At 41.1% G+C, this 15402-nt stretch overlaps 1 protein-coding gene and 1 pseudogene across 1 annotated transcript in view; one reads left to right on the forward strand and one right to left on the reverse strand.

Moving 5' to 3' along the window:
- Positions 1-15402, reverse strand: part of EXOC4 (exocyst complex component 4) — a 752773-nt gene that overhangs the window by 292868 nt on the left and 444503 nt on the right. The window lies entirely within an intron of this gene.
- LOC144237040 (uncharacterized) overlaps positions 1-15402 on the forward strand; it is a 76810-nt pseudogene that overhangs the window by 24465 nt on the left and 36943 nt on the right.

Consider the following 15402-nt stretch of genomic DNA (forward strand, 5'->3'; position numbering starts at 1 on the left):
AAAAGAAAGAAGAGCATGAGACTAGGCTCTTCTGATTCTAATTTCTGAGTAACGAAGATCTCCCAAATTACTACCACAACGAATCATCTTTACTGATGTAAGGACGAAAGTGTGTCATATCTATGAGAACAGATATTGTACGTAAAGCCAATGGTTCCGGCTGCTGTCATGTTGCCCTTTAGCTGGCTTGCAAAAACCCCCAAAGCTTAGTACCCTTGTACAGAAAACAGCTAAAATAGCAAGGCTGAGGCTGCTATCTTCAGAAGGGTTTACTTGTAAAGTTGGGCTCTGGCTAGTATTTGGAAAGTGTTCTCACCTTTCCCTAAATGATAAGGGTGGTTTACTGCCCTTGTACAAACAATGTGGTTTATGTGAAATACTTGGCTTTTCTTCTTGGATTCTGGAATTTTGGCATATGCTACACTGAGGGAGCCTGTGTGCCCAACTGACCAGTCGCTGACCTTGGGTGCTGAATCTCTCATACACATTGTTGCATTTCTGTTGTTGTGAGAAGGGTGTGCTTTGTGATCCCCCTCATGGGAGGGAGAGAGGAAAGCCAGTACACGAATCCTACAGACCTCACCTGTGTTTTTTCTCTTTATCAGCCGAATGTGTCTCTTTACTGTAATCAATCTTAGCCATGGGTACAACTACATGCTGAGTCCTTCTAGTGAATCTCTGAACATGGGAGTGACTTTGCGGACCCTCTAATGAAACTAAGAAATGACTTCCCAATCTGCGGCTTTCCAACTGAGACTTCCCAATCACGTGGTGTCTCTCATCACAGGGGCTCATTCACTGGTAGGCTTCACATTCTCTCTCGAAGCCTGTCCTAGTTTATACATAAAGTGTATTAATGAAGAAGAGTCATTATAGACCTCTAGGATCAATCTGAGTTCTTCCTTCAAAACTACACAATTTTTTTTTAAGAGAAAGAAAGAGTGCAGTTTGGGGAGAGGGGTTGAGAGAGAGAGGAAGAGAGAGAGGGAGAGAAGGAATCTTAAGTAGGCTTCACATGGAGCCTGATGCAGAGCTCAGTCCCACAACCCTGAGATCATGACATAAGCCAAGGTCAAGAGTTGGGATGCTCAAACAATTGAGCCAACCAGGTGCCCCAAAACTACAATTTTAAAAAAAAATTAATGTTTGCTTATTTTTGAGAGAGAGAGAGACACACACAGAGTACAAGCGGGGGAGGGGCAGAGAGAGAGGAAGACAGAGAACCTGAAGCAGGCTCCAGCTCTACACTGTCAGCACAGAGCCTGACATGGGGCTTAAACTCATGAACCGTGAGATCATGACCTGAGCCGAAGTCAGATGCTTAAACAACTGAGCCACCCAGGTGCCCCAAAACTACAATTTTAAACAGGTAACTTTCTGAAGAAAACCTCCTCAGGTTGATTGACTAATCCAACCTATTGATTCTGGTAGCAGACATCTAAGGACAGGTAGAAAGATGTTAGTTCAGTAACTGACAAGTAAAAAGTATTTTGTCTGCCTTCTTTTTAATATTTTTTATAAATAATCTCTATACCCAATGGTGAGGCTTGAACTCATGACTCCGAGATCAAGAGTCGAACACTCTACTGACCGAGCCAGCCAAGAGCCCTCTAGTAAAATGTGTTTCGGAGCAACACAGGCTTTGCAGTGCCTCAGCTCATACGACACCAGCAGTTCCTAGATCTGCAAATAAAGGGGTTGCCCCAGCACAAAAAGAAGGCTTAAGGGAAATACCCAGAGGAAGGGAAAATCTACTGTTCTGCTAGCCTCTGAAGTAGAGTCTTCTTTTTCACCGTAAGAACAGGGAACAAAAAGCTAACGAGTTATTCTAAATCTAAAAGACTAAAATCTTAATCAGGATGTAGATGCTGCAATTATGTGGTGATGGCTCATAGGCTAGAAAATAATAAATATTCTCCCTAGTTGCTGGGTTTTCTTGCTGAATCATACAGATTTTGGACCTTGCCTCAGAATAGGAACAGTTCTGTTGAGCTGTGGGTAAAGAGCCACTGGAGCTAACTTAGGTTGCATGCTTGGTCTGATCCTAGGAGGGGCAAAATAGCTCAAACCACCTTTATTTTTGAGATGAGCAATTCAATACGTAAAGGTCAGAAAGATACATCATTATCATTTTACCAACAGACACTGCAGTGTATGTGAATTTCAAAACCAATTCACAAATTATTAAATATCTTAAATATCTTGCCTTTCGTGTTCAAAATACAGAATGTTTTACACTGACCATCAGAACAGCCTAGGGGAAATTCTTCAAAGAAAAGTTGGATTTAAATGATATTTGACGGAAATATGGAAGGAGGGCTTAAGGAACACATGAGGAATTTGCCGCTGAAATTTTAGAATTGAAACGTGATGCTTTTGAACTCCCCCCCCCCCTTTTTTTTTAATTTAAAAGAGAGCATGTGCGTGTGAGCAGCGGGCAGGGGTAGGGGGAGAGGTAGAGAGAGGATCTTAAGTAAGTTTCACCAACGAGGGGCTCCACAATCCTGGCTCCACAACCCTGGGATCACGACCTGAGCGAAAATCAAGAGTCAGACGCTCAGCCAACTGAGCCACCCAGGTGCCCAGACATCAACTTTTTTTTATATCACTATGTTATGCATGGTGGTCTTTAGGGATGGGAGAAAGAAAAGCATCCAGGTAAAGTGATCCAAGTTGGTAAAGAACCATCATCTAGAAATGAAGAGCCTCTCTTTGCCACTTTTTACACTTTTCAGGTTATCCTCAATCAGTATCCTGGCTTAGGATAAAGGTCAGCAGAATGTTACTTACCATTTATTCTTTGTGCTAAGTACATCGCTGTGTGTATTCTAGACTCTGTTACGGTGTACAGTAACTGTCCCTCAGTGTGTTCATTGCAATGCATTCCAATATTATATAAAAGTAAAAAATAAGAGGTCTTAACACAGAGCGGTGATTACATTTTAGAAATGGGATCATTAGCGAGTTGGAGTTAACCTGACTTAAGGACTCAGAGGAAAGAAGTCTCGGACCTTCAGAGTGACAAAATGCCACTGCACGATTCACTAAGTGCATCTAGTGTGTCACTTCCACCACAGAGGGAGGGATGTAGATGGCTGCCTACATGCTGCCTGAAACAGCCTATTTTTTGTCTTCATGTCCCTGAGTCCTAACATGCCCCTGCTGGGATCGGACTAGAGTAACGTCCTTCTTCCCTGAACTTGTTTTCTTCTCTCCTTCTCTTCAGAGCCTCTCTCTGGGGCTCTCTCCAAAGTGCTTCAGGGATCCCCTCTTTAGGAAAGAGACAATTCCGTGCTGACGTATATGAACCATGGTAGATGGGCTTCTGTCAGTTTGCCAGCTGAATGAGGAATCATGGGAAAGATGGGCTGCATCTCTGCAACTTTGAAATTCTTTAGCGACAGATAACAAGGTTTCTGCATTCTGTTTGACTGGTCTCTGTATAAACCTGTGTGTCGTTACAATCCTATTTGGCTGAGGTCGCTTTTTCAAAAATGAGCACTGAATTATGGAGCTACCAGAAAACCTCAGGACCCTCAACACTGAATGCCAGGCCTACTTTTAGCGGAAGGCAAAATCTCTGGCACAGAATCAAGCTCCTCCCTCCCCTCACGTGACATAATGCAGCCTTTGGCAGAGAGGCGCCATGGCTCAGCAGGTCCGAAACATACTAGGTAGTGACTCTGGCATTGAGAGAATTAAGGCTGAGTAAACCACTGAAGGGATCTAGGCCTAAATTAGCCAGGCAATAATATTTTGAATTGAAAAACTGGAATATTGCTTCGTTTACAGTAAGGCTTTATGGTGATATGTAACTAGCAAAATAACTGACGCTCTCTCTGTAACTTGGATCTGGCAATCACTCTAACTAAAAAAGAAGAGCTTTGGTATGGTTCAGAAAGAAGAGCAGAAAATCAACCCACTTAGGATTTTCCTAGATGGATTAAAAAGCGAAAATGAATAAACAAACAAACAAACAAAGGCTGTGAGGTGGAACGGCCTTCAAACAAACCAGGTGCACGTGTAATAGGAGAAACATTTTCTTAGTATTTGTTACCTTCTGTGAATTGTACACCTCTAGGAAGTCTGAGATAATGCTTTTAAAATAGCTTTTCCCACCCTATTATAACAGAAAATTTCTATTAGCATAACTGGAACCCATGGAACAGTAAGAAATAAATACATTCATTCAACAAATATCTCTGGCAGACACTAGACACAAAATACACAATGGTGAAAATGACCACCATGAGTTCTTTCTCAAAAAATTTCCATTTTAATTTTTTATTATTAATATTTATTTTTGAGAGAGNGGGAGAAACATTTTCTTAGTATTTGTTACCTTCTGTGAATTGTACCTCTAGGAAGTCTGAGATAATGCTTTTAAAATAGCTTTTCCCACCCTATTATAACAGAAAATTTCTATTAGCATAACTGGAACCCATGGAACAGTAAGAAATAAATACATTCATTCAACAAATATTTACTGAAGGGATACCCTCTGGCAGACACTAGACACAAAATACACAATGGTGAAAATGACCACCATGAGTTCTTTCTCAAAAAATTTCCATTTTAATTTTTTATTATTAATATTTATTTTTGAGAGAGAGAGAGAGAAAGAGAGAGAGAGAGAGAGAGAGAGTGAGCAGGGGGCGGGGGGCACAGAGAGAGAGGGAGACAGAGAATAGGAAGCAGGCTCTAGGCTCCGAGCTGTCAGCACAGAGCCTGACGTGGGGCTTNCTACCCAGGCGCCCCAACAGGCTGTCATTTTTAAAGCACTGTGTATAAGACACTATGTCAGCTCAGACAATCTTCATAACAAACCTGTAAGATAGACACTTCTACTATTCTTATTTTATAGATTAAAAAAAAATTAAAACTAGGGGGCGCCTGGTGGCTCAGTCGGTTAAGCGTCCGACTTCAGCTCAGGTCATGATCTCAAGGTTCGTGGGTTCGAGCCCCGCGTCAGGCTCTATGCTGACAGCCAGCTCAGAGCCTGGAGCCTGCTTCAGATTCTGTGTCTCCTTCTCTCTCTGACCCTCCCCTGCTCACGCGGTCTCTCTCTCTCTCTCTCAGAAATAAATAAAACATTAAAAAAAAAATTTAAATAAATAAAAGCTAGAACGTTTAAGTAACTTATTGAAGATGCTAGTTAATTTGGAACATAGCTAAGATTCAAACCTGGTGGCTGTGCTCGCCTTGAAGCTATTACCACAAAATTAAACTATTCTGCCTTAATGGTTGCATAATATTCCATCACTCTATTTGGTACTTGGTACACAAACTTCTTACAGAATACAAATGGAAACCACAAAGACAAAACATATGGAGTGACAATTGAAGCAACAAACACATTTTTTAAAAAAAAGCAGAGAAGCAGAAAAAAGCTTCCTTTGCAATTTCTAAATAAAATAGGTCTAGGGAGAAGCGGAAAAAAATTAGCTTTCAGAAATTATCCCCTTGGCAAATTTCTAAACATATCTAATCCAGAAGTGATTATGTATTTAGAATAACTTTTTTTTTTAAGTAAAGGAACAAATGCTTATTATGTACTATTTTCTCCATGGAAGCATCAGCTAGAACCTTCCAAACATTTGGGATCATGGGCAATAAGCAGCCAAGAATGCAGCCACCAGATGTGTCCGGGCTTAGCTGCATTTGCAGTACCTTGGCCTCAGCTAATCTAAGGGGTACCCGGAATCTTCTGGGGGCCCTGACCTAAGCTCACAAAAATGCCAGACCCAAATCACCAGCCATGAGTGGTTTTACTTGCTGGAAGTTGAACAGAGAGAAGGGATTCCCGTGGGCAAGCCAAATCGGTGTGGAATAACAGAAGACCGGTTGTAAGAGTAAAAATAAAGAACAACTCTGACCATAGCTCTAGTACACAGGTACCTCCTCATCTTACTTGTCAATGCCTTTGGGTGTATGTGTTTCATTCATACTCCCCATCCCCACGCCCTGGCATCATTATCATCACTTAGGTCAAAGTTCACAGAGTAAAAACCATGCTTCAAACCCTTTGTCTTCCCCTAGGGAGTCTTTTTATTAAACTCCAAGTAAAAATTAAAATGTAATAAAAGAGTTAAGAGCTTGTGCTTTGCAATCGGACTGTCCTGGATTCGAATCTCGGCCCCATCGGTCACTTCTGATTTTCAAACTTGGAGGGGAGGCAGAGAGTTTATTATTTCAAGGCAGAGAGTTTATTATTTCCTGTATCCAGATAATCCTCTATGATGCTTTATACGTAGAAGATGTTCAATAAATAGCTTCATATTATATTCTTGCATATCTAAATTTTCTGTGTATGTTTAACAAGATCTAATTTTCTTCTACTTTTTTTTTTGGGGTCTCTAGGAAATATGTACCTGGCAGATGTTTTACAGCTACATATCAGCAGTGAATGAAATGATGTTGGTACATAATTTGGTTGTAAAGTTTATAAAGTGCTTTGAGCTGACAGAAAAAGCACAAATGAAGACTGTAAATGGACATAAAACATGAAATATCTCTCTCACTCTCCTCCCTAGATTTATCTCTCCCAAACTAGGGATTCCTCTGGTTTTTTTTCCCCCTTCCCCTAAGAGACAGACACAGCAACCTCATTTGCAACAGGCAGATACAGGGTGGCTCTGACAGGGCTTCCAGCACCGGGGGCACAAAAAATGTCAAAGGGGCTCGAAACCGAACCTGAGCCTAGTCCACCTCTGGAAGCCCAATAAATAGACGGTAATCCCTGCCAATCAGGACCACAAAGAACAATGTCCAAAGTGTGGTCCACGCAGGCAGCCATGAGATTTTGAGTTATTTCACGGTTTTTTAAAGGATGACATCTAATTTCCACAAAGATCCTGCTTCTGGGAGAAAATGCATTCGCTGTCCTCCTCTGGAGCTTTGATACATGACATGTCACAGTGCTTTTGAGTGGGCTTCTGCCGGTGGTGCAAAAACTGATGACATGAAAACAGGTACCAACAATGCCACAGCTGCTAATGGGCACGCTGAAATCAACGCCTATTCTTCCCGTGCCGGGGTGCGAAGCCCCTCCGACTGCTCTAAAACAAATACAGCTTAATTTTATTTCCTGCCTGGCTTTGTATAATTTTGACATGTCCTCAGTCAAACACGACCCGGTCCTTCAATCAGGCCCTATTTTTTCTGGAGATGGGAAAACAAGAGGAAGCGAAAGTAATTATTGAAAACTCATAAGCAGTAGCTTTAGCCTAATTGCCTTGACTTTCCTTTTTCATTTTTCCATCGATTGTCTCTTGTTAATATACAAGTATTGACGGGGCTGGTAGAGCCTGGCGCTGCTGTGATAGGGACAGATGCGGCCGGGAAGCGAAATGCAATTAGCAGGCCCGACACCGTGCTCTTCCCTTTCAGAAGCGCACACGGACGGCACCGACTGGTTGGAGACCCTCTTACCAGTCACCGGCAGCGTCACGCAGCACGAGTCTTTGCTGAAGGCCTTTGCTGTCTGCTGTGCCTTTGCCACCAGGGGGCAGCGCGGAAAAAGAAAAACAGCCCCTTTCCCCTTTGTTTCTCCTTTGATGTTAAAATCGTGTGTTTCCCCCTTTCTGGAACACACTCCCTTAGAACTTGCAGGCCAGCAACTCCAGGGGGGATGAGCAACCCAGGAATGAAGGTGACATCCTTTCGAGCTACATGTGTTGCTTTTTAAATGCTGCTGTATTTAAAGTTTTCAACTTGAAAATAACAAGGCAATATTGGGTGAGCGGCCCTGAATATTAATGTATCATTCACAAAGGCTTTGAACAGTTCCTGATTCCTTTGTCAGGGAGAAATGTGAAGTGTTCTTGTGGTAAAATACGAAACCCATTTTAAAAAATCATTATTTCTTAAAGGACTTTCAACTTTTCAATTTCTCATATACCGACATTTTCTAGAATAGAAATACGTGGTAGGTTGAGAGTCTTAAATTGCTATCAAGGTGTGCTTCATTATAAGCAGACACAAGTTTTGTCTGAGCCAATCAGTTGTGTAGGAGCCAAAAAAAAAAAAAACCCCACAAAAAAACAAAAACAACCTTGGCAAACCTGGATGTCATGTTGCATTGTTCTATCTTATCTCTGGAAGCAACTCTAAGAGCAAATCAAGCAGGAGCGGTTACCAGTGCTAAAAGCAATCGCAAATATCTGGAAGGAGGAAGTCTCAAAGACTAAACCCTGGTTACAAATTCTATTACATATTCCAGAAAGAAAGAAGCATTCTTAAAGGCTGACAATAGCCATAAACACCAAGTTGGTAGGGCAAAGTGCAAGAAGCACGGAGTACAGCGGATAGGAGAAGGAAGCCAATGGATACAAAGGGGGAAAATGAATGCAAAAAATCGCTAAAGACGTTAAAGAATGGCTGGTATACAGCAGAATTGGTGCACCAAGCTGCAGAAGCAGAAGTAGCAGAGACAGTTTAGAACCCATAAAGTGTATTATAATGACAACAAAGGCAACAAATGACAACCATAAAGTGACAAGTCTACAGACTTTGAGGGACCGTTGAGTGAAAGGGCAAATGGATTTCTGTTTAAAAAAAACAAAAACAAAAAACAAAACCGTCGTCAGTCCCTGAGGGCATTACTGTATCAGCTAGTAACAGACATAAATACATCATCAATCCAGAACAGCAAATGGCAAACAATTCATTGGAAGGTACTGAGAAACAAAGTCATACTATAATCTATACAATAGGACATAACCATAAAAGTACGTAAATTGTGTTTAAAAAGACAAGGGTGGGAAGAGAGATAGAGGCACCTGCTGGGAGGCGACTACAGGAGACAAAGGGAAAAGGAGACAAAAAAGAAAAAAAAAATAGAGTAATCTTCCAGAAACTGAACTATAGCTCTTATTGACATCCTAGATGTGGTACAACGGAAAGAGCTATGGATCTGTTGTCACGTGACCTGGATTGAAATACTAGCTCCACTATTTACTATGTATGTGATTGTTTCAACCAGCATTATTTAAGCTACAAATAATAGGAAGCTGACTAACAGTCATAAACACTTTCATGTAAGAAACAGTAACCACTCTAGTTATTTTAAGCAGAAAGAGATTTAATGTAAAAAAAAAATTGGCGCTTAGAGTATCACAGAGAGAGGTGGTAGAGCTGGGTCGAAGCTGGGTTTCCAGGAATTATTCCAAAATAACACTTATGGAACCGACCCACCAGAGGAGCTATTACACTTGTCACTCGCCAGAAAAGTGAGGGGTTAGGCTACAATTATCTCTCCATAACCCTGAAACTAGTCAGTGACTTTTAATATTGTTGCGAAAATATCAACATCTCCATACCCGCTCTCAGAAAACACCAAAGTGAAAAACAAAACAAAACAAAAAAAACCAAAAACAAAAAAACCCCAAAAATAAAACAAAAATCAGCCTTCCCCACAGTCCGTCCTTACAAATATCACATGAATGCATCTCATAGGAAGAACCTCACTGATCACCTAAATTCTGCTGCAAGGGAAATAGAGTCACAGAGGCACACTACCTCGGACGTTCTCAAAGTGCCAAACTACCAGATTCACAAGTAGACTGAACAATAAGGACAGACATTAGAATTCATGACCAGACTCCCAAAGGCAAGGCAGTTTCAGAAGTGGTTAATTCGGCTGCTCTACATCATCCAGGACTCAAGTCTTTTCATCTTTCTCTTCTGTTACCATCAGATGCTTGTTCCTTTTTGTTTGCAAAATGGCTGCCACGGTTCCAGGTAACTCATGTACCTCTGACATTGTTCACGGAAATAACAGGCCTATTTATTCATATTAGCTTTTGGTCAGAGAAAACTTTTCCCTAAATGCCTCAGTAGACTCTCTCCCGACTCGCTGACCAGAACTGTATTATTTCTCCACAGCCAAGGCCATCCCTGGCAAAAGAAACAGCATTAGCGTGATTGGTCTAGACAAATCATGTTGCACCCTGAGGGTAGGAGAAAGGACCCTTCCCTGAGCATATCATCCATCTTGCGGAGAGTATACCACCCCCCCAAATTAGCATTTGACAGCTAGGAAGGTGGGGTGTGGGCATGGGGCGGGAGGCAAGCAACAGGTTAGGCAAGTTGCTCCTCACTCACTCTCAGTGGCTTACTTCCCCCAGTTCTAACACGAGGATGCTAATACTTGCCTACTCAGCTCAGAGGGGGTCATGCCGTGGTAACCCGCACCTGTGATCCAACAGGACCATCATTCCTGGAAGATCACACGAAGTGACCTGTAAGGACCTCTGCAGACAATGCCAGAGACCATTATTGTGACGCAAGGGGAGTGAGGAAGGACACTTCTGTTCTCACAAAGGACCGCCCTCTCCAAGTAGTGTTCATCAAAAGGGCAAATAATTGTCTCGAAGAAAAGCAATTTGCTGAGATGCGTGTTTCTGAAACGTTTTATACGGTCATTATGGGCAAGAAGGCTAGCGCCTATCTTAAGAAAGACAACCAATAAGCCATGAAATGTCCCTATAGTTGGAATGTTGCCAGAGAACTTTTTTTTTTTTTTTGGTTGTTTTTGACACAGACTCTCTTGAGCAGTTATCACTATGCTGGTAAAGCAACTATGTTTGTGACGCATGTTAACCACTATTCCAGCAGGTGACCACGGATAGAGCTTCCTATTAATGAACATGCAAATACCCATCCAGGCTTTAACATATACATGTGTGGGTAATTGTTAATTTCATAGTCCTGGGTTTTCAGAGAGTCATATGTCTACTTGTTGCTTTCAGGGCACAAGCTAAGGCATATCAATTCCTCCTGCCAAGTTCACACTTTCATTGTACACTCAGTGGAATTTCATTTCATATAGTTATGTGAGGGGAGCAAGGGTGACTGCTTATTAATATGCTTATAGTGTCTCTCTGCCTGCCAAAGTTAATTCACTGAATCAAATCACATTATAATACGAAATATTATTATATAAATGATCTCATAAATTGATGATGAAACTTTTCAAAGAAATTTCCCCTAATATCCTCATTTACTTACTCTCAGTTTCGGTACATTAGAATCCCATACCCTCAAATACATCGAGTCATTATATAGGACTCTCAGCTCTCCGGTAATATTAAGGATGCAATTATATAAAATGGCTATACCTGGAATTTTGTCATGCTATTATGAAAAGATTGGGAAAAACTCTGACTTGTAGAATAATAGGATAAAGAAGTGGACGATGGGCTAAATGGCTGATGGATATTAAGGAGGGTACTTGTAACGAGCACTGGGTGTTGTACGTAAGTGATGAATGACTGAATTCTATTCCTGAACCCAATAACTGTATGTTAAGTAACTACAATTTTTAAATAATAATAAAAAATAAGATGATAGAGAAGCTATACAGGGGGCCTGGGTGGCTCAGTTGGTTGAGTGTCCAACTTTGGCTCAGGTCATGATCCCATAGTCTGTGGATTCGAGCCCCATGTCCGGCTCTGAGCTGACAGCTTGGAGCCTACAGCCTGCTTCGGATTCTGTGTCTCCCTCTCTCTGCCCTTCCCCTGCTCACATTCTGTCTCTCTCTCTCTCTCAAAAATAAATGTTGGGGCGCCTGGGTGGCTTAGTCGGTTAAGCGTCCGACTTTCGCTTAGGTCATGATCTCGCGGTTCGTGGGTTCGAGCCCCGCGTGGGGCTCTGTGCTGACTGCCAGCTCAGAGCCTGGAGCCTATTTCAGAGTCTGTATCTCCCTCTCTCTTTGACCCTCCCCTGCTCACGCTGTCTCTCTCTCTCCTAGAAATAAATAAAAACATTTAAAAAAAAAATGTTAACCAATTTTTTTAAAAAGTTATAAAGTAATTTGTTTTTACGGTAATAGCTTTGTAATGCATACACTTGACTAAATTAATCTATGTTTCCTTGAATTCTCTCCCCTGTGTGTTTCCAGTAAGGGTGGGCTATACAAGACATTCTTGCTTGAGATTTGAAGGATGGAAGTGTCCCAGTAACGACTGTGCTCTACAGATTCAATAGGTTGGGGTCTTAATGTTGTTGCTGGTTCAACTCCTTGTCCAGGAGCTGCTCCACCTTCCCCTGACCCTCCCGCAGCCTCTTCCACGCCTGTGCCAGGTATGTTTTTAGTACAGTGATGTGAAGGCCAACTCCTCCCGTAGGACACTCATATCAGCGGGGATGGAGACAGTGAGGAATGACACTAATTCCAGCCCATTCTCATGGGCTCTAGCTTGTCCTTACTCTCCCTCGCTTGCTGTCCTTCCCTCCTGCTTCCTGTCTGCCCCGCAGTCTTCCAGTCTTAGCACGAGCTGTGAGGAAACGGCTTAACCAGAGCGCGTGACTGCGGAAGGCCAAATCCTCGCAACAAATTTCTCCTTACATGTGTTTGTATATTATACACCCACAAGCCTGCACGTGTTTCTGCTTTTCTAACTGAAGACCAGTTTTTAATGCCATAATTAATTTGTTGGAATATCATTCCATGGCCTACTGCCTATAAAAATCTTTATTTTCAAGAGAAATGACTAAAAGTAAGCTTTAACTTCCTACAACCCAATAATTGACAGATGTGTGAATCATCGAGAGATGGATAGTTAAGGCTTAAAAAGCCAAGAAAGCTTCCTACACATTTAAGAGAGTTTCAAAACTAAGTTTTAGCATTAAAAGCTACACCTCAATTATCCCCGAAATTATTCCAAAATCTTCCAAACTTATTCTCCAATCATTCTAGAAAACTTTGCCATTGATATATTTGAAATTTTGACTTTTCATTTTTTTTTTTTTTTTATATTTTTATTTATTTCTAGGAGAGAGAGAGAGACAGCGTGAGCAGGGGAGGGTCAGAGAGACAGGGAGATACAGATTTTGAAATAGGCTCCAGGCTCTGAGCTGGCAGTCAGCACAGAGCCCCACGCGGGGCTCGAACCCACGAACCGCGAGATCATGACCTAAGCAAAAGTCGGACGCTTAACCGACTAAGCCACCCAGGCGCCCCGAAATTTTGACTTTTCAAAACATATGCATTAGAGAAAATTATAAAATGAAAATAATGAAGACGATGTTAAATATATAGATCTCTATATAAGGGGAGGGTAATTGCTGCATCTACTGGGCAAAAGGGTTAATAATGAGTCTTCTAAAGAATATTAATTATTATTATGGCAAATATTCATATGTATGATTCTGCAATGAAAGTTTATGAGTTTTAGATGCAACATTTTACCTCAAACACATACAGGGGAAGACTGTGATTACCTCCCTTGTACTAATGAGGAAACTAAGAGATAAAAAACTTTTTTAATATCACCTAACAGGAAAGTGACAGAACAAGGCATTCTGCCAACTTTTAGATTCCTACTTTCATGCTACATTATACAAAATTTAGACAAAATGTTTAGAAACAGAAATACTTCTTATAAAATTCAATTATTCAACCTACAATGCCTCTCTGCCTTATCTCAGATTCCCTAACCTAACCTAATCAGCTAGGTATAAGCAGTTTTCACCGATCAGAGCGTAAGCTTCCTGAGGACAGGTCCATAACTTCTTCATGACCACTTCCAGATACTTCAGAGTCAGATGCATACAGTCGTGGCTTTTGTGAATCAGTGGTTTTTGGTATTTAAGCGCCTTCTGGTGTAAGCCTCTTAATGGCATATACCATATGTTCTGCCTCCTAGTATTGTCTCAACTGTACACAATGCTTTACGGACAGCAGGTACTCAATACAACCCTATTCATTTTAATAGTCAATTGGCTTCTTAATCTGGCAACACAAAGCTGAAAATAGCTACAAACTCAGAAATTTTCACTTAAAGAGTGTTTACAGAAATGATACGCAGACCCATTCAGCAAACAGCTTAACATGTCACAAAGAGGTCTATCCTGAAGCGATGAGTCATTTCGGAACAATTCCAAGAAAATATTATACACAGTGGGTGGATGAACAGAACTTGCTGTTATTCAAGGAAGCAATGCAGGTTAAAAATAACAAAGATTTCAAAAGAGTTTTGATAAGTTAAAAGTACACGTTCATTGCAAAAAAGAGAAGGTAGATCGATGTCATGAAGTTCGATGTGGTCCTTTCACAAAATGTCTTTTTGTTGCCCTCTTAGAAAAGCATAGTCCTGCGCTACGGTGGGTACTCTTAAAAAGCAGCAGAGGGAGGAATAGAAAGTTTCAGGCCACCACATATAATTTGCATTTATATTTCACTTTACAGGTTAGATTGCAATTTTGGATCTCAGTCTCAACTTTTTTTGCAGTCTCCGGTTGGGTCAGTTAGTTTCATTCTCTTCCACAGCTATGAACTTTCAAAATAAGCTATGTATTTTATGAAAAGTTCTATATATACAGGGGTGCCTGGGTGGGTCAGTCGGTTAAGCATCTGATTCTTGATTTCGGCTCAGGTCATGATCTCACCGTTGGTGAGTTCGAGCCCTGCATGGGGCTCCGTGCTGTCAGGGTGGAGCCTGCTTGGGATCCTTTCTCTGTGCTCCTCCCCTGCACATGTGCTGTCTCTCTTTCAAAATAAACAAAATAAACATTAAAAAAAAGTTCTACATATATAAAGGAAAACTGGAGCATCTTCACGTCACTTACATGGGGAGGACTGAAAAGGAGTGGAAGTAACAGCACAACTTGGACTTGGAAGGGAGCTTACAGACATGCTGGCTGCTGCGGGAGCCCATATGCAGCATCCCTGGACGTGTCAGTAACATCATCTTCAAATCGGAAGAAGCGAATAGTTGAGACGAGTTCTAATAATTTCTACCTGCAAAAAGGCTTTATAGCACACCCTGTGATGTGCACCCGAAACCAACAGGATATTATGTCATTTATACTTCAAAAAAAAAAAAAAAAATAACTTTTTAATTAAAAAAAAAAAAGAATTTAAGTCCTGTTCCTTGAAAATAATGTTCTCAAAATACCAAAAATACATTTCCAAAATTATCTATGCAAACAGGTCATGATAACTGGAACAGCTTGGGTTTTGTAGACATGCAGAGTCCGTTAATTAATCTCTAAAGAAGGCTTTGTGGCAGGAAGCTCAAATAGCAAGAAGGGATCAGTTTGTCATTCCATTATCCACACCTTCAAGTATAAAACTCATTCTGCTAAAAGAATTCTTCTTGTCTTTTAAAATGTTGCACTAAGCACTATAGTGCTTCCCAGCAATGCTAACCACAAAGGTAATGATGCTGTACATTTAATTTTTCCAGCCTCCATGTGTCTGCCAGCATTATGAATGAGTCATTAACAGTCTCAAATAGATTGACATTGTTGTTTGCTACTGCTGAGAAATCTCATTTCTTTCAGGACAGCAGGAGACAATTTGGGTTTAATAATTGAGGGGCACCAGAAAGCATGCAAAGTTAAAAGAATCTGAAAGCATACCGGTCCAACTTTCTTGGATATTTATTTTGGCACTGA

This window comes from Crocuta crocuta, unplaced genomic scaffold (assembly GCF_008692635.1).
Source record: "Crocuta crocuta isolate KB4526 unplaced genomic scaffold, BGI_CrCroc_1.0 scaffold266, whole genome shotgun sequence".
Lineage (NCBI taxonomy): Eukaryota > Metazoa > Chordata > Mammalia > Carnivora > Hyaenidae > Crocuta > Crocuta crocuta.